The sequence below is a fragment of the Triturus cristatus genome, chromosome 2_2 (genome assembly GCF_964204655.1).
Source record: "Triturus cristatus chromosome 2_2, aTriCri1.1, whole genome shotgun sequence".
In the NCBI taxonomy this organism is placed as follows: domain Eukaryota; kingdom Metazoa; phylum Chordata; class Amphibia; order Caudata; family Salamandridae; genus Triturus; species Triturus cristatus.
In genome coordinates, this window is record NC_140582.1 from 1,151,087,509 (window position 1) to 1,151,113,754 (window position 26,246).

At 44.4% G+C, this 26,246-nt stretch overlaps 1 long non-coding RNA gene across 1 annotated transcript; it reads right to left on the minus strand.

Annotated features, from left to right (window-relative positions):
• Positions 1–444: 444 nt before the first annotated feature.
• On the minus strand, positions 445–15,762 carry LOC146863269 (uncharacterized). Its single transcript, XR_014978582.1, has 3 exons — positions 15,501–15,762; positions 9,497–9,683; positions 445–570 (listed from the first exon to the last, which is right to left on the minus strand). It is a non-coding gene; the product is annotated as an uncharacterized LOC146863269 (long non-coding RNA).
• Between the last annotated feature and the right edge of the window lie 10,484 nt (positions 15,763–26,246).

A 26,246-nucleotide genomic window follows, 5' to 3' on the forward strand; every position in this document is an offset into this window, starting at 1 on the left:
GCATGTGGGTTACCCTGGCAACCATGTCTTGGGCCTGCATCCGCTCCATGCTCTCCATAATCCTGCGGATGTTGGCCAGATCCTAGCTGACACTGCTGGAGCCACTCTGAGTAGATAGTGACTGTTGTCTCTGTATAATGACTCCAGCAATGTCAGCCATGGACCGTTGGATAGCATTGAAGGGGTTGTGGGTGTCCGTGCTCTTCTGCATGTGGTCCCTAATGGGACTGAGACACCCACATATGGCCTCAAGTTTGTCCGCCAGGTGCTCAAACCCCACCCACACCTGCTCCGCCAACTGCTGCTGGAGATCTACAATCCGGCTTTGGAAGGCCAGGGTTGTGGCATCGGGCTCTTGGTAGGTAGCTGGGGCGGGAGGTGCCTGCTGCTGGTTGGTTTGTGCAGTGGGTGGGGGTGGCGTAATGCTGCTGGGTTGCCCTGCTCCTGGAAGTGAGCTGGTGATGGTGTCAATCAGGCGTTGCAGGGATTCCTCGTCGATGGTGTTGTACACATCCTCGTCATCAGTGGTGGTTTGGCCAGGGTGCTGTACAGGAGGTGCCGTCTCTCCCTCTGTAATGTGATAGGGGAGATACAGTTTAACAGTGTTTGTCATCTACAATCATGCATTGGATGATTTGACTAGCAGACAGCAGGACAGTGTCAATTCATACTGATTTTGAGGGGAGGCCTATTTGTTGCCGGATGGTTATGATTTTGATGAGGTTGCTTATGTGAAGTTTAGTGGTACATGATGGTCTCACAGGGCCATATTAGCAAGAAGCTCAATTGAAATATTGCCGCTTTAGCGGTAGGAAACTGCCACTTAAGAGGGGATAAGGTGCTTCATGATATGCGCAACAGAATTCCAATAGAAGCCCAGGTTATATGTCCTGCACATCTAACCTGGGCTTCTATTGGAATTCTATAGCGCATATCATGAAGTCCCTTATCGCTGCTTTAGCGGCATTTTCTGCCGCTAAAGCAGCGATCATTTAATCGAGCTTCTTGCTAACATGGGCCACAGTTTCCAAATATGACAGAAGTAATTGGACAATATCTACACACAGGCATCCCGATTTGTGTCCTCTGTTCATTTGTGTGAGTAATGCACTTTTCCACACAGAGTAGTCATTGTTGGTGGGGTCAGATCTGTCTGTGCATGCACTGCATTGTGTGCTAGTGGTACCTGCAGCTTTGTTTCACTGCCCATATTCCCTTACGGTTGGTGGGCCTTAGAGTTCTGTGGATTAAGAATGGTGTGCTGTGGCACACTGGGTGGTATGTGAGTCTTGGTCAGAGTTGTGTGCATTGTGCATTGTTTGAGTTTGTTTTTCTTCTTTACGTCAGGGGTTGTATGTACACAAGAATGTGTCAGAGTGTTGATTGCATGTTTTATGATGTCGTCCGCACTCAGCCCCATCAGTGATGTGACATGATACTTGTACAGTGTATGGCCTGCACACATGCTATTCATCAGGCAGTGGCACTTGCCTTGTCAATGTTGCTCACAGACACACAAGTTAGCTGGGTACTGCACTTGTGCATGTTTGTAGTGAGGGTATGTTCATGTGTGATTGTGGCACACTTTAGGCACATTGGCAAGGAGAGCTTACTTGCAGTTTCAACATGTGCAGCCGTATGTGGTACACATGGACATCTATGTGGCTTTTTCTGTTGTGATTTGTCTGCTGTGCATGTCGTACGTCATGTTCTGGCCTGCATTGCTGCGTGCCCTCCATTTGTGAGACCCATTGTGTGTGTGGTTCTTTGTGTGTTTGAAATTTTGTGGCTGGCACTCCAGACAGGGGCATGTTACCATGGAAGTGGCAGTGATAGATTTAAGCCATCTATGGGCATTTTTTCAAGGAAGGAGGGGACATATGATCACGAATGGCGTTGAGGATATTGCTGCTTTTGTATCAGCGAACTGCCACTGAAGCGGCGATGAGGGGCTTGATACTATGCCCTGGAGTCTTCCAATTGCAACCCATGTTCTTGTGTAAACCTGTGATTATATTGTTATTTTGAAGGGAATTTATCACGCACATTTTCACCACTTTAGCGGGATTTTCCTTCCGCAAAAGCAGCAAGGATGTCATTATCTTTCTTGCTGATGTTGCCCCTTGTCCTTACAACTCCCACCACCACTTAGATTGCACCAGGCTCACACATGTTCTCAAGGGTATGGTGCAGGCTGTTGTTTCCCCATGCAATGGTTGGAATGTTGTATAACTTTGCACTGGCGCAGGCTCACTAGCAACATTTTACTAGTGTGTCTGAGAGCAGGTACGTTTGTTTATGTGTAAGTAGTAGTTTCTTCTGGCACATGGAGTGAGCAAAGACACCATTTTTGAACTTTCATGCGTGCTGCTTTATGCAGCATACATGTGACTCAGGAACTGGCATCTGATTTCACAGTTTGGTCATGTACAGTTAAGGACACCTTCCAGCGCATGTAAATACCATGGCTTTTGACTTTTCCAATGTGGACTGCACATGGGAGCACACCTGAAACTAGCTAATGTGAGGATGTGTTATGCATTTCTCCAGGTTTTGCTACCATAGGCCCAGGGATTCTGTGGTGTTCACACCTGCACTGCCACATGTTCTATCCGCTCTTGATGATGAATGGCAGCATCAACTTCTGTGGCTGTAGTGGTGGGACACCCACCACTACAACTGCATGCCCCCTTTCACAGAAGGTTTAGCCTGGAAGTGGCCACAGTCGCAAGTCAGCGTGAAGACACTTTACATAGCTTGATACAACATTGGGTGACTTGACGCTGCCTTGGTCATGTTGCGCTGTCCCTATCACCACCGCTAATTCCAACATGAGTGACATTGTGGTCGTGATGGGGGCTTGTTGATATGGCCCATGGTGTAAACACACTTTACCCTCTTGGTTGACTCCACATGTGGTGTGTAAGTGTTCTCTGATTCTGATGTGTGTGCATTTCATGATGTCTTTTTCTGCTGCTCGGGTCTGGACAATGCCACCCTGACATGTGATGCTAATGTGTGGGTGATGTGTGTTTGTGCCACTCAGCTGCTGCCATGGATGGTACATTCTGTACTGGTTCTGATATTCACGGGCTGACATGTGTGTGATGGGTACCTAACAGCATGACACAGTTGACTTGCCATATGGTTATGTTGAATGGCACATGAGGGTGTGATGGTCAAATCACATCATGAGTGATGTTGGATGCTGTATTCTGTGTGGCAGATGTGTGCTCTGTGGGCCATTTTGTCGTGAGCGGTGATGTACTTATCACTGCTTTGCCAGCAGAGTACAGGCGCCGAGGCGACAATGAGGGGCTAGATCGAGTGCCCAATGGAATTACCAAATGAGCCTAGGGTCACATCAGACACTGGACTTCTGATGGAATTCTATAGGGGATTTCATCACGCCTCTTTCCGTCACTTCACCAGCATTTTCCTGCTGCACAGGCAGTGTTGATTATATAAACAAGTTCTGCGCACACGTTATAGTTTAAACACAGTGTAGTGTTACCATAGGGTAAAGTCTGGAATGTACAATAGCAGTCAACACCAGAAATGTCTTTTTTTAGAATTTAATAGTGCGTTTCTTCAAGTGAATTGAAGGGACAAGAAAAACAACCAGCCGACACGTGTTTCGTCAACGGGAAACAACCCGTGACTCTTCAGGGCTGCAAGGACGAAGGCTATGGCAAAGGAAAACAGGGACGATGGTACATCCAAAGGAGAGTAGGGGCAACGCCACAGCCACAGAAGTGGTAATAGGGTAAAGAGGTTCCGGGTAGTGAAGGCGATCGTAGGAGCAGAAAATGTTCGGAACATCTTGGGATTAAAAGGTGAAACGTGAATAGCGGGAAATCCGTATGCAAAAGGGGGCGGTTGACGGGTGGGTCAAACCACGGAAGGATCGTAGGCTCCGGGCAACGAGGGAAGAATAATCTCGCGCTCTGTGTTATATCACCATTCTTGGTAATCTGGCCCCACATCTTATGAACAGGCAAGGAGGCACACTGCATGGGAATGCAGGTGTTGTCTTATTTTCTGACTTTGCACATCACCACACACATTCAATTTGGCTGCACATGGACACATGCGACTCTGACACCACATTGTGGATGCACTGTGTATGTTAATGCTCATGTGCACGATTAGGCATGCAGCCTCCGACCTAAGCACACAGGCAGCATTAGGCACATGTGCTTGAGTAGTCTGCAGGTATGTGCATGTGCGTATGTGTCAAGCTGGCAAGGCATGCACCAGCTTAGACACATGTGGGCACTGCTGCAGGTGTGCTGACGTTGGTGGAGGCATGCCTGATCGTGCACATGAGCATAGACATTCCCAGCGCATCCACAATGTGGCATCCGAGTGACATGTGTACTTGTGAAGGCAATTTGTATGTGCGTGGTGATGTGGCAAGGGGGACATTTGGCAACTCTGCCACATGTCAAGTTGTTGTGCCACTTTGTGGATTGCAGCTGAACATATGGGGTGCTCTGACATTGTACTTGGACTAGGTTTGCTTAGCTTTTCTGTGCACAGATTATGGTCTGTCTGCCCGCCACTATGGGCCATATTACCAATTATGTCGCCAACATTATAGTTGCTTTTGCAGAAGGATGCTGCTGCTTCAGCGGCACTACGGGGCTTGATGATATGCCCTATTGAATTCTAATGGCAAACAAGCTTCTGGTGTGCACCTGGCCTACTATTTGAATTCAATTGATCATATTCTCATGCCCCTTATCACTGCTTTGGCGTCATTCCTGTTACTCTGGCCCTGTGTGTTGTGTGATGTGCTGTTTGAGAATGGTGATATGTCCCTATGCCAGCATGCACAGGGGTATCCAGGACCTGTTCCACAGTACATGTGGATATGCACTTCAATTAATTTCATGGTACATGGGTGCCACTGTGCCCATCCACCCCCTTCCCCCTGTCCCTGGTTGCTGCTTACCCTGGTGTTGTTGTGTCTGTTCACATTCAGCACTATCCTGGCCTGTGACTCCGATGACAGTCTCCTCACTGATGACGCGGGAAACCTGCTCCTCCAGCTCATCCAACTCCTGCTGTGGAGCTGGTCCGCCACCTCCAGTCTGCCTCGCTGCCTTACGCTTCTTGCACTCTTCCACTGTCCTCCTCCTCTCTCCAACGGCATTCACCTTGGACACGATGTCCTGCCATATATCTTTTTTCCTTTCCAATGTCACTGTGGGACTTGCAAACAGTTCCTGTTGGTGTAGCGTCACCTCTTCAACCAGGGCCTGGTTCTCCATTGGACTGAACTTGGGGTTCCTCTTCCTCTTTGCCTTCATATGGGTCTCTGCCTGGTCCTCCTGGGTGTTGTTGGGGTTGTTCATGGCCTCTGCACTGGTCCCAGGTTGTTCCATGTCTCCTCTTGTGGTTTCCATTTTGTATTTTTTTTCCTGCTTCGCTGGCCTTTTGTAGTGCATTTTTCCCGCTAAACGCGCTAAATGAAAGCCTGGTGCCTATTGGCATGCGGATTTTATCGTTGATTGGTCCATCGTGAGGTTTTTCACGTTAGCGTGCGTTTTTGATCGCCGTCACGCTAAATCTATCGCCGTCCTTTTCCGCATGAAAAGGTTACTATCGCCGGTTAGCGACGTGTTGCTAATACGCCGCTAATGCGGCGATAGATTCTGGCGATCGACGGCGATAAAACTATTCACGCTAAATAGAGTTAGCGATAAATATAGCCTCTTTTTGCTAATATGCCCCTCTAACTTAAGGCATTGTTCTACCGTCCCAATACCTCTTCTGAAACCATACTGGGCATCAGTTAGGATTTTGTTCTCACTGGCCCAGTTTTCGAGTCTTTCCAACATTATTCGGCTCATTAATTTGGACGTGGAATCAAGAAGAGATATTGGCTGGTAGCAGTTTGCCTTCCCTCTATGCCCTTTTTTAAAAACTGGTATGATAATACTTTCAACCCAAGTTGCAGGTAAAATGCCCCCAAGGGTAGCATTAAAAACATTCAAGAAAATTGGTATCCAGAAGACAGTTTTATACTTAAAAACATCGATGGGTACTCCGTCCGAGCCTGCGGTTTTACCAATCGCACTTTTTCACAGGGCTATTTCAATCTCTTCTGGCGTTATAGGTAATGATTGGACGGGTTCCACCAATATAAAATTTCCTTTTTTCCTCTTAATTACTTTTGTGGCATCTGGGTTAAAAATACCCTCAAAGTGTTATATCCAATCTTCCGGAGGTACTACAATATCAATATTTACTCCTGAGTTCTCTTTAAAAAGGGGTGATTAATTGTTTTCCAAAAGAGGATCGAGTCTTTCAGCTCTGCTGCCTGTATTAATTTCTCCCAGGCCCCCTCATGGATCTCCCTTTTCCTTTCTTGCAGGGTATTTTTATAGGTTCTCCTCAAGGAGCTAATCCGTGCACTATCTCTTGGCTTTGGTTTAAGGGCCAATTTCAATTCCCGATTCAATTTTGAACATTCATGCTTAAACCATCTGGGATTGAGATCACATGTCTTCCTCCTCCTTTTAGTTGTTAAATCACCGGCAATTTCAGTTGTGATATTACAAAAAGCTTTTACATTCGCTGTATTCGTGGAAGAGCTATCCAGACAGATATCTAGGTCTCTTTGTTTTTTCCCTTTAAGATTTTCCATGAATGAGGCTGGATTCACACCCGACCATTTTATTGAAACTCCATTGGTCCCCTGTGTGGTAATATCGTTATCAACTGCCTTTCCCAGTATTTTTTAGTTTCAGGTTTAGTCTCAATGACACTGTTAGGGGATGGTGGTCACTAAAGAGACCCATTTTAACCCGCACTTTTTCCACCAATTCACTGTAATTAGCTGATACGATAATGTGATCTATATTTGAAGATGACCTTGCTCCTACAAAAGTTTGTATGTTTATTTCCCCATCCTCTGTAGTGAGATCTAAATATTTATGAACAGCATTATTAATAGTTTCTCCATACAGATCATGTGAGAAATGGGGAATCCTATCACCAAAACTATCGCAATATCCACAAGGTTCTCCAGTTTCAAAAACACATTTGGCACAGTTAAAATCACCCGCCCAAACTAAAACATAATCTCCTCCTATTAACTCACAAATTTCTTGGTCTGTTACTAGTCGGGTATTTACATTCTTGACATTTTGTTTAGCTGGTATACATGAGGTACAGGTAGGAGCACAAAGGGAACAGAGCATCGGGCCACTTTGGATACATAGGCAACAGATAAAAAGGATCGCAACAAATATACATAGAGCTGACAATAGTTTCCAGCCCCATACAGTAAACATAGTCCATAGCCATCCAGTCAAAGTCCACGTTCCTGAATCCCGATGGATTTCAGTGGCCATCTTGTGCAGCTTAGAAATTGCTTCAAAAACTGAAGGGGCATGGTCAGGGATGTAGACATAGCAGCTGCTCCCAATAATGCGGCATGCTCCACCACGGTCTGCCAGGATCACATCCAAAACCATCCTGTTTTGGAGTGCCACAATTCTCGCAGTTTATAGTTCTTCCGTGATGTTTCCAAGTGCCATGGCTGTCTGATTGGTTACAGCCTCTACAACACGTGTTAAGCGCCTTATTTTCTGCTGTTTAAGGCCACCCCAACAAAGAAGAATAGTCCCAAATTAAAGTCAATATACTGCTGCAATACAGTATCAGTTTGATCCACCCCATCGTGATTTATTGTCTTCTTAAATCGGCTTTTAGAAATGTCATTAAACAGTTTATAGTCTTTGTGGTAGGATGCAGGTGCCAAAAACACAGGTGGTAGCAAAAAGGACACAAAACAGCTACCTGACCACCCAATAGGTAAGTGGTAATAGCCTTTACTTCCACAAATGAAATAGGTGTTATGTGATGACAAAAAACTACTATTGTTTATTCCAGTAATGTTCAACACTGTAGTACAGTCACTTTTTCCCACAAGGATACTGCCAATATTGCTCACACAAAGGTCTGCTCAAGCTCTAGTAACAGCTATAACAGGAGGCCCATTACCCTTGACAGCTCGAGTGTTAAGACAAACAGTGCGTGGAGGAATTTCCTCGGCGATACTCCTCCATTTCCCATACAATTCCTTTAGCTTGTGGCTCTCCTTCCTCATCAGGGTAATAGACTCTATTTAACTGAGCGTTAAGTCTTCCTACATCAAAGTTGGTAATATTACCAATATGAGAAGCCCACAATAGTGCAAACCAGGCTCTGCAGGAGCCATTGTGTGAAAATGGCAAAGGAATGAAAGGCGTTCCTCCCTTTTTCTGATGAGCTGGCATCCTTCCACACACCCAACAGTTGGTAATGTTCGTAGCATTATGGGTGTGATGCAACATTTGCATGAAAGTGTTATTGAGATATGACATTCGGTGCTTCTGTTCATGATAGGGAAGAGTAAAATATTGGTGCTCAATGGGGACAGGAGTAGTAGCAGTCAGTAGTTGTCGAGCAGGAGCTACTCCCTCTACAACCCATGTTATTGTAGCAATGATGACAAAAATCAAAGTGAGTCCAATAATGAACATACTCTTTCGATCACAAACTTTTGCAGCAGTTGACTTCTTCTCCGCAGGCATGTTCATCTTGCCGTTGAACAACAAAACAGATGGTGCCCTAAGGTCCTGGGCAGACGTTGGTTTCTTAGCTGAGGCTGAGATGAGAAGCCACTAAAAGAGTACCCCCCTTTGTAACTCAGTCTTTCACTACCCCGGACAGTGGCTCAAACAGTCTTTTTCAGCAACGAAGTGTCTCTTTTCCGGGGTCGCAGCTGATATCGAGAGGTACAAGGGATCGTGTGGTCCGGGAAGACTTCCTCAGGTCCTTCAGGTGACGTGGCTTGTCCTTTCTCTGTGTCCACAGCTGGGCTTACCAGGTCCTGCAACACCTTCCGAAAATGGGTTGCGTTGACACCGTTCTTCCGGTTGGTCACTCGAACCGCAGTCCTGGTAGCCAAGAGCACCTGCTCTGGGCCACGCCAATGAGGCTCCAAGGAGCTGGCCCGCTGAAAGGACTTCGTTAGGACAAAGTCCCCAGCCTGTAGATTATGGCTCTCACTGTTACGAAAATCTGAACGTAGCGGAATGCAATCCCTGTTCACGTTGGTATTGCATTCAGACTATAAAAACCCTCAAGTATATAACTGTGCTTATTTCTGAGATTAATCTTTGTTGATTGATTTAAGATAAATTTGTTTATTGTACTTCTTTACTATTATTAGTGTCATGTTGCAATATTAGGTATCAATGTTTGTTTCTGAACCATAATGGCGAAGTACCATTTGTTTCACGAGTTATGGCACATGTTGCACACGTGTAACACGTTTAGTTATACTGAAATATGCTTGGCACGTGTCAACTGTAGATCGCTCCGTGCGTATGCTAATTGCGAAGGCACACCCAGGACACGTTTTGAGAAGCCTTCGCAAAGGTATTTAAACCCCCACCCACTATTTCCCGATGCTTCGCTTCCTGCTGGCAGAACTCACCTGACTCCGTTCACCGCATGCAGCTTCAGTCTGGTTTCGGTCCTGATCCTTCCACTTCTTCCAAGCTGAGTCCGGGACTGCAACACTTCCAGATTCCTCAAGGGTGCTTCGGAAGGAAAGGTCCGGCTGGATCGTCTTCCGCTGTCACGGCGCTCTTCAGTTCCTTCGACGCTCCGCTTCCGGTGACCTAAGAGATGAAAGAAAAAACAACAGGGTAAATAAACCGGCGCCTAGCAACCCTCACAAGTCCGGGTAATTCTTAACGAACGGTAAGAATCTTCATTCTGTTTGACACTTAAAGCACCGAGGCGCGTAATTGAGACAACAGCTGTTTCTCCAAGCCTAAAGGAGCCGTTTTCAAGATAACTTTAAGTTATTCACAGAATCTTCATTATTTATGACTCAAAGTTCAACAGCAACCTTTACGAACATTTAAACATTGAACTGAAAGGAAAAGACTTTAACTTTGGAACAGTGTGTGCAATTATTCACGTGAAAAAGAACTCTCTTTTAGTTAGTTTACCTTTTTATTTTGCAAACTGCAGCATGATTGATATGTTGTAATTAGAATATTGTTTTGAATTACAATAGACCTTGCATTGTTAAAGCCACCCAGAAGAAGGCACTTTTCCTGCAAAAGAGAATAACCTCAGAAAAGGCTTAAATGGTATGTGAAGGAAATAGGCAAACACATAAATCCAGTGGTAAAATTGTTTACGTTAATTTGGTTTATGTTTACATGTATCTCTGATTCTCCCCAATAGATTTACCCCGCAAGTTGCGTAGTTAACAAGAACCAGCGAAGTTCCAAGTGACGCAATTAGAGAGAACAAAGATTCCGACCATTCCCCTGTCCCTGAAGAGTATCCTGACACGAACCCAGTGTTTGTCTTCTTTCTCTCTCTCTTCCAATTCCCCCCTTCCCCCCCGGGGGTCCATTCTGAGTGACAAGTGCCATAATCTTGTTGCCTCGGTGGGCTTCAGAGGGAGTTGGGATCAAGCAGCATCGGAGAAGGAACAAACCGGAGCTCAGGTGGGTGACTTTGTAACAGAAAGCGAAGCCTCCAAACACTTGTTCCTTCTCCGATCTTGCGATATGGATTTCGAGGATGATGCAATGGACCCGTCCCAATTAACTGCATTGGTTCGTAGATTAGTAGGCGAAATGCAGGAGTTAAGGCAGGAGAACCAGGCCCTTAGGCAGGAGTTAGATAGGACTAAAACAGGTTTTACTAGCTGGAGGGACCCACATTCAGAAGTTAGCAAACCTATTATCGCTCCATCTAAATTTAACCCACATGTTAGCAACACTCCCCAAACTTTGGGAGCCAATTCCGACCAAAACCTCCAAGTTACCGTGGTTTCACCCAGCCCTGTTCCTTTGGCCAATCCTGAACGTTTCACAGGGGATAGTAGCCGCTTCTCTACTTTCATGAGTCAATGCCAATTACACTTCTTATGTAAGCCACAGATTTTCACTTCAGACACTTCTAAGGTGGCGTTCATTATTTCATATTTGGGAGGAGTGGCAGCTAGCTGGGCTATGCCTTTGGTTGATGTTAATGATCCCTTGCTGCATGACTTAAATGCTTTCAAAACTGCTATGTCTGGATTATTCGCCAAACATGTATTTATACATGCTTCTGATAATGAGTTATTGAATCTTCGCCAGGGTTCTAAAGACCTCATTACTTATGTCACCACCTTTAATAGGTTACTATCTGAGACGCATTGGCCAGATGATAAAAGGGTATCACTGTTCTATCGAGGTCTTAGGGATGACCTAAAGGACTCCTTGGCACACATTGTCGATCTTCCCCAAGATTACACTGACTTCTTAGATTTAGTGGTTAAATTAGATCACCGATTGGGAGAGCGAAAAAGTGAAAAACCCAGAGGAGATTTCAGACCCTTACATTTTAAGGTAGAAAAGAAAGAGTCAGAAGACAAAAGTATTCATGTAGAACCGATGCAGATTGGGGGTCTAAAAGGACCGCTTTCCTCAGAGGAAAAAGAACGCAGACGAAAAGGGAACCTTTGCCTTTATTGTGGCAAAGCTGGGCACTATGCCAAAGACTGTCCAGTTAAACCAACCAAAAAGAAAGGGATTGCAGTATTAGATTCAGTGCATCAAGAGTCGGAAAACTAGGGTTCTCGAAGAAAGACGAGATCGATTCTTCGAGATCACTCATGTCACAGGTCTCCCATTATGCTACAAACGTTTTTACTCGCACACCCAAACATCTGACTATTAGACTAACTTTCATCCTAACTACCCAACATAGACACTGTTTAGCTGTCATGATTGACTCAGGAGCTACCGGGAACTTTTTTGATCTGGAATTAGCTAATAAATTAGGAGTAGCTCGAATTCCTAAGGCTGAACCAGAAATTGTTAGGGCAGTCGACGGATCAGCCTTATCTTCCGGTTTAATCAAGTTCCACACAAAACCACTAACGTTAATTGCCGAAAATGGACACACAGAGGAAACTGTTTTTGACCTCATTGATACTCCGACTTTTGGCGTTATCTTAGGTATTCCATGGTTAGAACAACACAATCCTCACATAGATTGGGTGAAACGGACTGTAACCCTAGATTCAGTTCACTGTAGAACTCATTGTTACCAAGAATTGCAAGATCCAATATCTCCGTTATTTTGCTCAGTAGTTGAATCAGAGGTTCCCCAGATACCCAGTGAGTACCAAGACTTCTCAGACGTCTTTGACCCAGTCCAGGCAACACAGTTACCACCACACAGAGTTTACGACTGCAGGATAGATTTAATTCCTGGAGCAGCCCTACCCTGCAGTAGAATTTATGCCCTGACTGAACCCGAAAATGAATATCTCAAAACATATCTGGAAGAACTTTTAGATAAAGGGTTCATCCGACACTCCACGTCACCAGTCTCTTCGCCGCTCTTTTTCGTGTCTAAAAAATCTGGCGATTTAAGAGCATGTATTGACTATCGCGCGGTCAACAAGGCTACGATTAAAAATCGTTATCCTCTTCCTTTGATTCCTGTACTGTTGAATCAAGTGAAAGGATCAAGCATATATACCAAATTGGATTTACGCGGTGCTTACCACCTGGTCCGTGTAAAGGAGGGCGACGAGTGGAAGACCGCATTTCGCACGAAATACGGTCTTTTTGAATATACAGTGATGCCTTTTGGGCTTTGCAACGCCCCGGCTGCGTTTCAGTACTTTATAAATGAAGTACTACACGATTTATTGGACGTATGTGTCATCGTATATATAGATGACATATTGATTTTTTCCAAAACTGATGAAGAACATGTCCATCATGTTCGTTCAGTGCTTCAAAGGTTAAAGGAGAATTCTTTGTATGTCAAATTTGAAAAATGCGTTTTTCATACCAAAAAGGTTGAATTTCTTGGATACTGGCTTTCTCCAGAAGGCATAACGATGGATAAAAAAAAAGTCGAAGCCATCTTAAATTGGCCCACACCGTCCTCGGTAAAAGAGATTCAACGAGTTTTAGGCTTCGCTAATTTTTATCGGCGTTTTATTTCAAACTTTTCTAAAATAGTAACTCCGATTACACAACTACTGCGAAAAGGCACAAAATTCCAATGGAATTCAGATGCTGACAAGGCCTTTTCAACATTAAAGCAAGCCTTTACTTCCGCCCCTCTACTAATCCACCCCGATCCCGATAGACCGTTTTTTGTGGAAGCAGATGCTTCCCAAACAGCTTTGGGAGGGGTCTTGATGCAAAAAAAACTCTACAACTGGACGTTTGCATCCCATTGCCTTTTATTCTCGTAAACTCTTACCTGCAGAACAAAATTACACAATTGCTGAAAGAGAATTATTGGCAATCAAGGCGGTTTTTCTGGAATGGAGACACCACTTACTGGGAGCTAAACATACCATCACAATATTTTCGGACCATAAAAATTTACAATTTTTTACCACTGTTAAGGCTTTAACTCCCAGACAAATGCGCTGGTTGTTATTTTTTAGCGAATTTGATTTTATTATCACATATCGCCCAGGACAAAAACAACTGTTGTCTGATACACTTTCTAGATTAGTTTGTGATGGACAATCTGAAGAAAAGTTAAAAGTTCAAACTATTATACCATCAGAAAAGGTAGTAGCATTCACACATGCAGACACCTTTCTAACCCAACTAAAACAGAGCTTTCAGACGCTAAATCAACAAGACTGGCTTTCACACAAACTAAACTCCATACACGAAGGCTACTTTCTGCATAACAAACGATTGTTCGTTCCCCCGGGGGACTTAAGACAACAGGTAATAAACTGGAATCATGATTCCTGTTTTGCAGGGCATCCTGGAATACATAAAACTTTAGAGTTGTGTCAGAGACATTTTTGGTGGAACAACATTAGTAAGGATATTCAGCAATATGTAAAATCATGTCCAGTATGTGCTAGGCAGAAATCACACCATCAGTTACCCGCTGGGCCCTTGCAACCATTGCCGATACCTCCTTCTCCCTGGCACACCATTAGTCTTGATTTCATCACTGACTTACCTTCCTCACATACTTACACTACTATTTTGGTAGTTGTGGATCAACTATCAAAAATGGGACATTTCATTCCTTTGACTAAACTACCTAACGCAAGTGAATTCAGTAACCTTTTTATCAATCACATTGTAAAACTACATGGCCTGCCCAGTAAAATTGTGACCGACAGAGGCCCCCAATTCGTTTCCAAATTTTGGGGGCAATTGTGTAAAAATTTGGGAATTGACATTGCATTGTCCTCAGCGTTCCATCCACAGACGGATGGTCAGACAGAGAAATTAAATCAGTACCTGGAGCAAACTCTACGCTGTTTAACATCCACAGTATCTGCAAGCTGGGATGAGGTCATACCCTTAGCTGAATTCTCGTACAACAATAGCCATCATGCAGCTTTAGGTTGTTCTCCTTTTTTTTTTCTTACTGGCACGCATCCACGATCTCTCCCAACATTGTCCCCGGGTTTAGAAGATACTGTACCAGCAGTCACAGAGCGTTTACACCAACTAAAGAGATTACAAAATCTGGCTACACAAAGTTTAACAAGACACAAACAAAAAATGAAATTGACTGTGGATAAACATAGGAACCCAACTCCGCCTTATCAGGTAGGGGATCTAGTCTGGCTTTCAACTAAGAATATTCAAATGGATAGTCCAAGAAAGTTAAAGCCAAGATACATTGGGCCTTATCCGATTGAGAAAGTCTTGAACCCAGTTTCTGTAAGATTGACTTTACCAAAAGAATTTGCTATCCATCCTGTCTTTCATGTCTCTTTACTAAAACCACATGAACCCTCTACTCGACAGGATAATCCACCACCACCAGTGATTGTGGGTGATCACGTAGAATATGAGGTAAATCGCATTTTGGATTCTAAACGCATATGTGGTCGTTTACATTATCTGATTGATTGGAAGGGTTATGATGCCTCCGAAAGATCGTGGGAACCCGAAAAGAATGTTAACGCCCCACGCCTCATTCGGTCCTTTCATGCTTTACATCCTGATAAGCCTCGCCCGATTAGAAGACCTTTGGGGGGAGGAACTGTTACGAAAATCTGAACGTAGCGGAATGCAATCCCTGTTCACGTTGGTATTGCATTCAGACTATAAAAACCCTCAAGTATATAACTGTGCTTATTTCTGAGATTAATCTTTGTTGATTGATTTAAGATAAACTTGTTTATTGTACTTCTTTACTATTATTAGTGTCATGTTGCAATATTAGGTATCAATGTTTGTTTCTGAACCATAATGGCGAAGTACCATTTGTTTCACGAGTTATGGCACATGTTGCACACGTGTAACACGTTTAGTTATACTGAAATATGCTTGGCACGTGTCAACTGTAGATCGCTCCGTGCGTATGCTAATTGCGAAGGCACACCCAGGACACGTTTTGAGAAGCCTTCGCAAAGGTATTTAAACCCCCACCCACTATTTCCCGATGCTTCGCTTCCTGCTGGCAGAACTCACCTGACTCCGTTCACCGCATGCAGCTTCAGTCTGGTTTCGGTCCTGATCCTTCCACTTCTTCCAAGCTGAGTCCGGGACTGCAACACTTCCAGATTCCTCAAGGGTGCTTCGGAAGGAAAGGTCCGGCTGGATCGTCTTCCGCTGTCACGGCGCTCTTCAGTTCCTTCGACGCTCCGCTTCCGGTGACCTAAGAGATGAAAGAAAAAACAACAGGGTAAATAAACCGGCGCCTAGCAACCCTCACAAGTCCGGGTAATTCTTAACGAACGGTAAGAATCTTCATTCTGTTTGACACTTAAAGCACCGAGGCGCGTAATTGAGACAACAGCTGTTTCTCCAAGCCTAAAGGAGCCGTTTTCAAGATAACTTTAAGTTATTCACAGAATCTTCATTATTTATGACTCAAAGTTCAACAGCAACCTTTACGAACATTTAAACATTGAACTGAAAGGAAAAGACTTTAACTTTGGAACAGTGTGTGCAATTATTCACGTGAAAAAGAACTCTCTTTTAGTTAGTTTACCTTTTTATTTTGCAAACTGCAGCATGATTGATATGTTGTAATTAGAATATTGTTTTGAATTACAATAGACCTTGCATTGTTAAAGCCACCCAGAAGAAGGCACTTTTCCTGCAAAAGAGAATAACCTCAGAAAAGGCTTAAATGGTATGTGAAGGAAATAGGCAAACACATAAATCCAGTGGTAAAATTGTTTACGTTAATTTGGTTTATGTTTACATGTATCTCTGATTCTCCCCAATAGATTTACCCCGCAAGTTGCGTAGTTAACAAGAACCAGCGAAGTTCCAAGTGACGCAATTAGAGAGAACAAAGATTCCGACCATTCCCCTGTCCCTGAAGAATACCCTGAAGAGTATCCTGACACGAACCCAGTGTTTGTCTTCTTTCTCTCTCTCTTCCAATTCCCCCCTTCCCCCCCGGGGGTCCATTCTGAGTGACAAGTGCCATAATCTTGTTGCCTCGGTGGGCTTCAGAGGGAGTTGGGATCAAGCAGCATCGGAGAAGGAACAAACCGGAGCTCAGGTGGGTGACTTTGTAACACTCACCCTGCGACCTGTCTGGAAGAGTCTCCCGAACCTGTTGATAAATAGAAGAAAAACGGTCAGTCAACTGAGACAAATAGTCGTTCATCAATACATAGGGTACATCATGTATAGGGCGTGGCTTAGGAACCTCCCCAAATATTCATTGGCCTTCCAAAAACCACCTCCTATGGTGTGAGGCCAGATCGTGTATGTGGTATCGATCTAATGGATAGCAAAGCTAATGGCAATGCATCAGGCCATTTCAAAGATGTGCAAGTCTGTATTTTGGCCAATTTTAGCTTGAGGGTAGAATTGTAATGTTCCACTAGCCCTGCTGACTGTGGGTGAAAAGCAGCATGGAACTTCCGTTTAATTCCTAACCCTTTCGTGAGGTAATCAACAACTTGCCCAATGAAATGGGGTCCGTTGTCACTCCACAAAAATCGACAAATGCCGAATCTGGGGAAAAACTCTTTTAGGAGCATCTTTGATGTAGTAAGAGCTGTATTATCTTTCGTAGCGTATGCCTCCACCCATTTACCGAAGGCACAAACCACTACCAAGACATACTTTAGGTTGTTATAACGCTCAAACTGTATGTAATACATTTGTAGGACCTCAAAAGGTGCAGTAGGTATGGCAAACCCTCCTGCTGGAGTTCGTGTGTCCCTTTCCAGGATTATATTGGAGACAAATCAGACAAGACTGGACTATCTTTTTAGCTGTGCCGGCAATATCTGGATGATCCCAAACTTGCATAAGTTGCTTTGCCATTGAGGACGCTCCAACATGTGCCGGCCCATGTGCCATGTGAATCATAGTATGTAAATAGGCGGTGGGTAACTTCCATTTTGTTATTTCTTTATTCCTCCAACAGCCCTCATATCCAATGTTCCCTCCTTCGACCATTGGTCTAATTCCTCAACAGAAGCAGATCGTTGCATATCCAGTACCTCTTGCCTGGCATCATGCCAACGCTCAGCCTGTGACTTAACTACATACATGGGTGTAGTACTTCGCTGCATTGCAGTCTCACGAGCTGTGTGATCCGCAAAGGCATTGCCTTTCCCTATTTTATCAGTCACTTTCTTGTGTGTGCTACACTTAACAATTGCCACTTTCTTAGGATATGTCAAGGCAGTAAGGAGATTGTGTACTAATTCCTGATGCACTATTTGTGTTCCGTGTGAAGTAAGAAAGCCTCTTTCCTTCCAGAGTTGCCCAAAATCATGAGCCACTCCAAAAGCATATCGGCTGTCAGTGTAGATGTTAATAAGTAGATCTGTACTAAGCTCACATGCTCTTGTCAGTGCTATCAACTCAGCTGCTTGAGCTGGCTTCTGTGGAATCTGAGCTGTCTCAACTACTGTCTGAAGTGTTGTGATAGCATAGGCAGTGGATGTTGTGCCTGCAACTTCAAGGAGGACCCATCAACCCACAGTTCCCCATTAACACTAGAAAGGGGCGTATCTTGTAGGTCAACAGAACCCTTTGTTTTTCTTCAGTAAGGGATATACAATCATGTAACTACTGAGACTGAGTGGCTGGAAATGGCAATAATGTAGCAGGATTCAGAGTCGAGCATCTTTTCAGTGTGATATGAGGGGCCAAAAGTGTCAATTCATATCCTGTCAAGCGGGCACTAGTCAAATGTTTTGTTTTCGTTTGATTTAAAAGAGCATCAACTGAATGGGGTACTAGCACAAGCAATCTATGTGACAAGACTATTCCCTCACTCTGACGTATTGACACAGCTGTCGCCGTCACCGCTTGAAAACACCCAGGCAGCGCATGGGCGACTGGGTCAAGGACAGCTGAGAAATATGCACAAGGACGCTGCTTATCACCGTGTGTCTGTGTTAAAACTGAGAGAGCACAACCGTCCCTCTCGTGTACATAGAATGTGAAAGCCTTAGTGTAGTCTGGAGTTCCTAATACTGGTGCAGAACAAAGAGCTTGATGCAACTGTTGGAAAGCATGCTGGCATTCAGTAGTCCATGGGAGGGGCATCGCAGTGTCTTTAGTCAAAAGGGCCAACAAGGGTTTTTTTTTTTTTTTTTAAACAACTTTATTGGGATTTTCAAGTGGGGGTACATCGTAGTACACATTACATTGAGCATTTTAGTTATAAAGAGAGCTCAGGATACAATGCAGGCATTATACTACCGCTGTGCCCCATGTGGTGTTGTCATCGAAGCCTATCCAGAATATCACAATACAAATAAGGAGGCCATTAGTTCAACACAGTGTTATGCAGTACATTCCTAGCCTCCAACCTATCGTGCCCAAAGGGAAGGGCCAACAAGGGTTTAACAATGTGAGAAAAGCTAGGGATCCACTGCCTACAGAAAGAAGTAAGGTCAATCAGTGCACGAACATCCAGGCATATCTAAAATAGTTTGAATGCGATTTGGTGTAAGTGCACATCCCTCCTTAGACAGGAGGTGACCTAAATAGGTAAACTGCTGTCTACAATATTGCAATTTCTTCCGAGAGTCTTTGTGATGATGAGAGGCAAGGAATGATAGCAATGACAGTGTTCCTTCTTCACACTGTTCAGGGATATCAGCAGCCAACAAGATGTCATCGGCATATTGAATAAGAGCCACCCTTTTGGCACAGGGAAAGAATCAAGCTGCCTTTTCAATGCCTGGCTATAAATGCTAGGACTCTCTGTATACCCTTGTGGAGCTCTACAAAAATCTGAATAATCGATTATTCAAAGTGAAGCTGAACAAATAACGGCTGTCAGGATGAATAGGTATCGAGAAGAATGCATTCTTCAAATCGATCACACTGAATGTAGTAGCAGTAGGAGGAACCATAGTAAGAAGTGTCGTGATGTCAGACTACCGGATATTGGGGCACTACGATCTTGTTAACCTCTCGCAAGTCAATGATGATTCTATCAATTTTAGAATCAATGTCTTTTATCAAAATAGGAAGAATAGGGCTATTACAGGTATTGTAAGGGACTTCTTCCACAACCCCCACCTTAATCAAATCCTGAACAATGTGTATCAATGCTTCTTCGCCTTCCCAAATTATTTTATATTGGGGCAGTCGAGGCAAAGAAGCACCTTCTTTCACTTGAATATGTACTGGTGGGATAACCATTTGTCCCACATTGGTATCTGATGTAGCCAACAAGGTACTAGGCAACGATGCCAAAGCAATATGCTCTTTAATAAGACAAAACCACTCAACCATTGGATAGTTATCTTTTAAAATAACACGCTCACCATCTGGGAAACAATGTATTGTAGCACGAAAATGGTTAAGCATATCGATACCCACAATGTTATCGGGCGTGCTAGGGGAAAGCAGAAATGGACATGTTGCAGTGAATTTATCAAGATAAATGCAAGTGTCTGTGACAGTGGGCTAAGTGTAGGTGTTTAATCGAACCCTACAGATGTTATCATTGTGCCAGACAGGGGAGATTTAGGAACCAATTGTTTAGACAGAGCACTATGAGTAGCTCCTGTATCAACCAGAAATAGATCTGTAGAAATAGATCTGTAGAACTCAAGACATTTGCATCGACATAGGGACCCCTCTGATCTACTGGGACATCCACCGGTTCCTTACCACCATCCGAAGCATCCCTGTGCATAATCAGAATCCTTAGGACCATCAGCCGAATAATCAGACATTTGGTATTGGTTTTTTCTATCAAAGGTATTAAAAGAATTTGGATTGTGTTCAATTGCCTCAATTCTGATACGATTATCCATGCCTCCCCTATTTCCTGTGTTCCCTGGGCGGCTTCTCATACTTCCTTTACCCCACTGATACTGCTGACCTTGCAAAAGGGCACAAGACACACAATTGATGGACGGAATGCAGAACAAATCAAAACATTCACCCCCAGTCAAGAAATCTGGGTTAAATCCAGCATTCTTTTGCTCACCATGCCACCCCAGTTTAGACCTGGCCATACGCAAATCAGTTTTGACCCTGTGCCTCATGGGAACACTCCAGCCTGAACTGCCAAGCCAGGTCCTCCCTGGACCGGAAACAAGCATCCTAGGACCGGTTTTGGGGTTTCACCCCTCTTCAGCCAGGAAAGCTTGATTCCAGTGGCACAGTGAGCCCAGGAACCACGTCTGGGCATACCTGGTGCACTTAGGGCGAGAAAGCACAAGACACACAATTGATGGACGGATTGCAGAACAAATCAAAACATTCACCCCCAGTCAAGAGATCTGGGTTAAATCCACCATTCTTTTTCTGGAACGGCATGGTGAGCAAAAAAACGATGGATTTAGGCCCAGATCTCTGCACTGGGGTAAATGTATGACATTGTTCTGCATTCTGTCCATCAACTGTTGTTTTTGCATTTGTCACCCCGAGTGGGACGGGTATGCTCAGACGTGAGTCCCGTGCTCTCCATGCCACTGGAATCAAGCTATCCTGGCTGAAGAGGTGTGAAACCCCGAAACCGGTCCTAGGATGCTTGTTCCAGTCCAGGGAGGACCTGGCTTGGCAGTTCGAGCTGGACTGTTCCCATGAGGCACAGGGTCAAGACTGATTTGCATATGGCTGGGCTCAAACTGGAATGGCATGGTGAGCAAAAAAACGATGGATTTAGGCCCAGATCTCTGTACTGGGGTGAATGTATGACATTGTTAAACGTTCTGTCCATCAACTGTTGTTTTTGCATTTGACCTTGCAAAAGGGGGCACGCTGCACGTCAATGTCCAATTTCTTTACAATAAGCACACTGATCAGAAGACAAAGTTGCTCGAGGGAAAGGGGGAACACCAGGGCGATACATCGCACGTCCACCTCTACCACCAACTCTAAATGATGGACCATAGACTTGAGCCAACATAACTTTCTTTTTAGATCCTTAACCTTTTTTATCCTCCTTGCCTTTTGCTTCCAATTCCTGTCGCTCATAATACTGAGCCATAGTCAAAAGGGAGACTGGGGAAGACGTAGTCCATGAACTCTTGCTGACCTTTAGGCGACTAGCTATTTCTGGCAACATGTTAGCGACAAATTTGTCGACGAACAGATGCTTACCCGTGTCACCTGTCAATGACTGCTCACTAAAATCGTGGAATGCCTCTTCAAATCATGTAAAGAAATCAGAAACGGACTCATCCGCTTTCTGTTTAAAAAAGGGAAATGTAGTCCAATCTATTTTCTTAGGGGGTATATGAGTTTTCAATTTAATCGCATTAGATTTGGGAAGATCTAAAATCTCCTGTTGTGGTTTCTGCACAGGCTCTCTAGCAGCATCTATTTGCTCTAAATGCACCCAAGTATCCCCATAGGCTACATTATCATCTACCTTCCGAATTGATCTCCACATGTCAGGGGGCAAAATAAGTCAAAAAAACATGTCAATATCTGGCAGAGTCCTAGTACAGGAGCTAATAGCTCCTTCCACTTCTTCATAAAAAGCAGCTGGGTTTTTCTGTGGGTCGGTCAAAGCAGCTTTAAGAGCCATAATGTCTGCTCCAATCCAAGGAGTGTAGACCTAATTTTAAACAAAATATCCCTTTGCATCATCTGAATCTTTATCATCATTCGTTGCCACTCCCTTTGGGGTAACATACGGAGGTGCTGCTTCATGCATGGGTTTCACAGTAACTTCAATATCACTAGTATCTTCATCTGTTCCCGTAGCTCCCTCTTGTCACTCCAGGGTCTGAACTGTTTGTTCAGTTGTAGTTTTACCAGCTGCTTTTTTCTCGTCTCGCAGACGGAACGTGTCAGTGCACAATTTAATCACTCGCCTAATTAGATCAGGCACCTGTGAATGAAGAAAGGTATCATCACTTAATTGTTTACAATTAGAATTTATATCAAAGGGCTCTAAATCATCAGAATGTTTTCTAAAACTGAGTATTATTTCCCAAGTAAACATCTCTACAAAATATAACTGCTCTAAATCTATCCACTGTTGAACCATTGCTATGAGTTCTGGGGCGGAGGCACTCCCACGAGCTGCTTTACGAGCAGCGGATCTAAGAGAGGCCTTGCATTCAGTAGTCAAACTAGAGCGAATCTTCCGCCCGTCCTGCTTATCTTCATCTTTTTCATCAGAACCTTCATTCTCAGGGGCACTAGGGAATTTATGCAGAGGTGGAGGTCAATCTAACAAAATAGAATCATCTTGAGGTCTATTAACTATGGGATAAATGGGGCGCCTAATAGGGTACTGGCCAGTTACCTCTAAATGACGCTCCCTATCTTCTTTTTCTTTTATTTCCTTCATCTTCTTATTTTTCAATTCCGGGGGTTTTTTATATATTGTTTTTCGCTGTTCTTTTTTTTGCTATAGCTTCTTCTTTACTCACTCTCTCATGCACTTCCTTCTCCCACATTCGTACACAATCAAACATATCTTGTCGACTCTTTCATTTAAACAGACACTTCTCAACATACTGAATCTTTTTAAAATCAAATGACCCATTTACTGGCCATCGTAGATCAGGATCTTTTTTCGTATATTTGTTCCACAGTGTACTATACATTATGGAAGAAATACCATATTTAATATACATGTACCTATTGGGTGTCCCCTCTAGAGGAGCCAGCTGACTACTTTCTAAATCCATTTTGGTACCACTAAGACAGCAACACAACCTACGAAGTGTGCTAGGAGCAGGCATGCTACCAAATTGTAGTAAAATATTACTTATCCCAGATATATCAAAGTGGAGAAAAATCTCCACATTAACTGCCTTTATTCATTGCAATAAACAAACAAACAAACAAAACCAGAATCTGGCCAAGCAAATCCAAAATCAAGACTGTCGCTTCAGTGACCTTACCAAACAAAAGTCTCCAACCTCCAACTGCCAATCTCTTGGTCGACCTAATGGTCACTGCAAAACTTGCGCCAAAGGAGATCTCAGTCGGGACTGGCCACCACCTGGAGGGTCAAATCGCGAAAACCGGAAAAGCACTTTGGTCTGCAAAGACAAAAGTTCTCCTCATGCAGGACGTCTCCTCAGTAAGATTCCATTCACCCGTCAAGACCACTCCTTCAGACGGCCACGTCTTAGATGAGCCCCACGAGTTGTGCGTCAAACTGTGGAAATGTGCCTTTTCAGGGGCACACCGGTGCAGGGTTCACCCTTAAGTTTGTCCACGGGTCCTTAGACTAACAAAGAAGAGATTGGCACTGAAGCTGGAATTCAAAATAACAAGTTTATTAATCACTAATGAGTGGGACTACATCAATACAACACCCTCAGGTGCTGTAGGAGGTAGTACATGGAATACAGAAACCATTGGCCTTTTATACACAGTTTGTTGCAGAGTAAGCATGTAGTTACAAATAGAAGGTATAGGCCTACACGGGGATAGATACTGACAAACATGGGCAGATGAACATCACTTAGTCAGCAAAGTGGGAGGGGAAACAGAACTGCTTACATCAGTAGGATATGATAGACTGTTACATTCTAAAACAGGTGCATTCTAGCAGCTACAGGCCTTTCTGAGCACATACATTGCTCTGGCTCAGTACAGAAGGAGTTAACTAAGGTTGATGACTCAAGCAGAATAGAAAAGCAGGCAACATTGAAGACAGCAGATCCACAAGGTTAACAAAATGGATGCTGCAAACAAGATGGCTTCAGCTGATGCTAACAGCAGTTATTTTCGATTTCCACAGGACCACCTGTACTCTGGCCAGTTAGCCTGCGTCCAGGAGGACAGCGTGAAGGTTTCATTTAGACACATATATCTGACTGTATGGTTGGCCCATTGAAATGGGGCTAGATTGTGAGGCGCATTGAGGTCCTGCTGAGTTATAGTGAGATTAAGGATGTATGAGTTGGTCATGTTGACCTTAAAGCCTAACACACCTTCAAAGGCAGAGAGACAGCTGACTACCACAGGCAAGGAGGAAACAGGCTGTGTGAGTGTGAGCAAAAGATTGTACAGGAAGAGACTTATTTAGTGGGATCGGCCTCCAATGGGTATGCCCCCACTGCTCCGTACTCCAGACAGTGATAGCTAAGGGCTCGACTACCAGAGCAAAGTGTATGGATTGATAGTGGACACCCCTGGTGGATGCCCCGCCACATTTGAATGGAGTTCGTATTGTGTCCATTATTGAGGATGGAGGTTGTCAGGGCTAAATATGATGCCATGAATTTGGTGCTCATGCCTGGCTCTAGACCAGTCTTGCCCAGAACTGCACACTAGAAGGCCCAGCTCATCCTGCAAAGGTCTTCTCCCCATCAGACGAGAGAAGGCAGGCTGGGCTATTGCAACACTGGAATTTCTCAACCAGGTGCGCAATCTGTCGGATGATATCCACTCCCTGCCGATTGCGACAAAAAACAACCTGATTAGGGTCTATGAGGGCAGGGAAATATTGCCCTATCCTATTGGCGAGGATCTTTGTAAAGATCTTGGCATCTATGTTCAGGAAGGCCATAGGGTGGTAAGAGGAACACAGCCGGGGGTCCTTCCCTGGCTTGAGTATGAAGGTGATTTCAGCAGCAGCCATAGTAGCCATAAGATGTGTGTCATGGGTAAAGGAGTTGAACAGTGTCAGTTGCCAATCCTGTAAGTTAGGGAGGAATATTCTGTAGAAGTTAATGGGGAGCCCGTCAAGGCCTGGCATTTTCCCACCTGGGTAGCTTCTGGAGGGCCCAGTCAAGCTTTGTGAGTATAATTGGAGTGTGCAGGAGGTCAGCGTGAAGAGGGTTAATTGGGTCCCAGACACAGTCCTGTAAGTAAGGGTCCATCTTGCCTGGGGGGGTGTCATCTCGTCTATAGAGGGCTTGGTAGGAGTATAGTCGTAAAATGCTTGTTGCTTAGCTCTCTCAGTGGTTGCCCAGGGAGCATCCCTTGTCTGGATTTTAGAAATATGGGTCTTGGCTTGTCGATGGTATAGTTTTCAGGCTAGTAACGAGCAAACCTTGTTCCTCCCATCATAGTACTTCTGTTTTAAGGCCAGTGGAGAGCGTTCAGCCTTGTTGGTCCTATGCGCTCTCAACTGTCCCCACAGGATTGCAAGTTGTCCTTTGTTGCGCCTGGTGAGGGTGATTTGGTCAAGCATCTCAAGGGCCTTAACGTCTGCTGATATATCCATTTCCACCAGTCCGGCCTGCCTCACTCTGGCTTTGGCAATAGAAGAAATAACCCTCCTAATGGGAGCCTTGTACATGTTCCAAAGCATCTGATGCAGTGTGTCCAGGAGGGCATTTTTGGATCTTTGCTGTGTCTACCAGGTCCCTAAGGAGATGCGGGGGTAGCGCCATCATAACGACGGTCCCCTATGGGGGCTCGAGCCACTAGTCCATACCAGCTTCACCTGACCATAATCTGAGATTGAGATGTATGAGATGGTTGCAGTATAGTACCATGGGCGAGGGCTCGCGACCAGTGGACAGCGCGAGGCAGATCGCAAGACCTGTACAAGGCAAATGAGCACATGCCACTACAAAGGTACAATAGTAAACACAACACATCTCCTTATTTATAACAATTTAGAAAAGGAAGCAACAGGGGAGGGAAAAGGAGAGGAAGGGGGGGGGTAAGCCCAGCTTGCCCATAAGCTAACAAGGGATACAGAAGAGAAAGGGGGTTAATCACATACAAAATCCTGTAACTTTTTTGGTAGTATTATTTCTCTGCCATGCCTGCTCATGACGAGTTCCTTGACCATATTCCCATCAACGTGGGAACCATGGGGAAGTGAACAATCTCGTGTAATGTCAG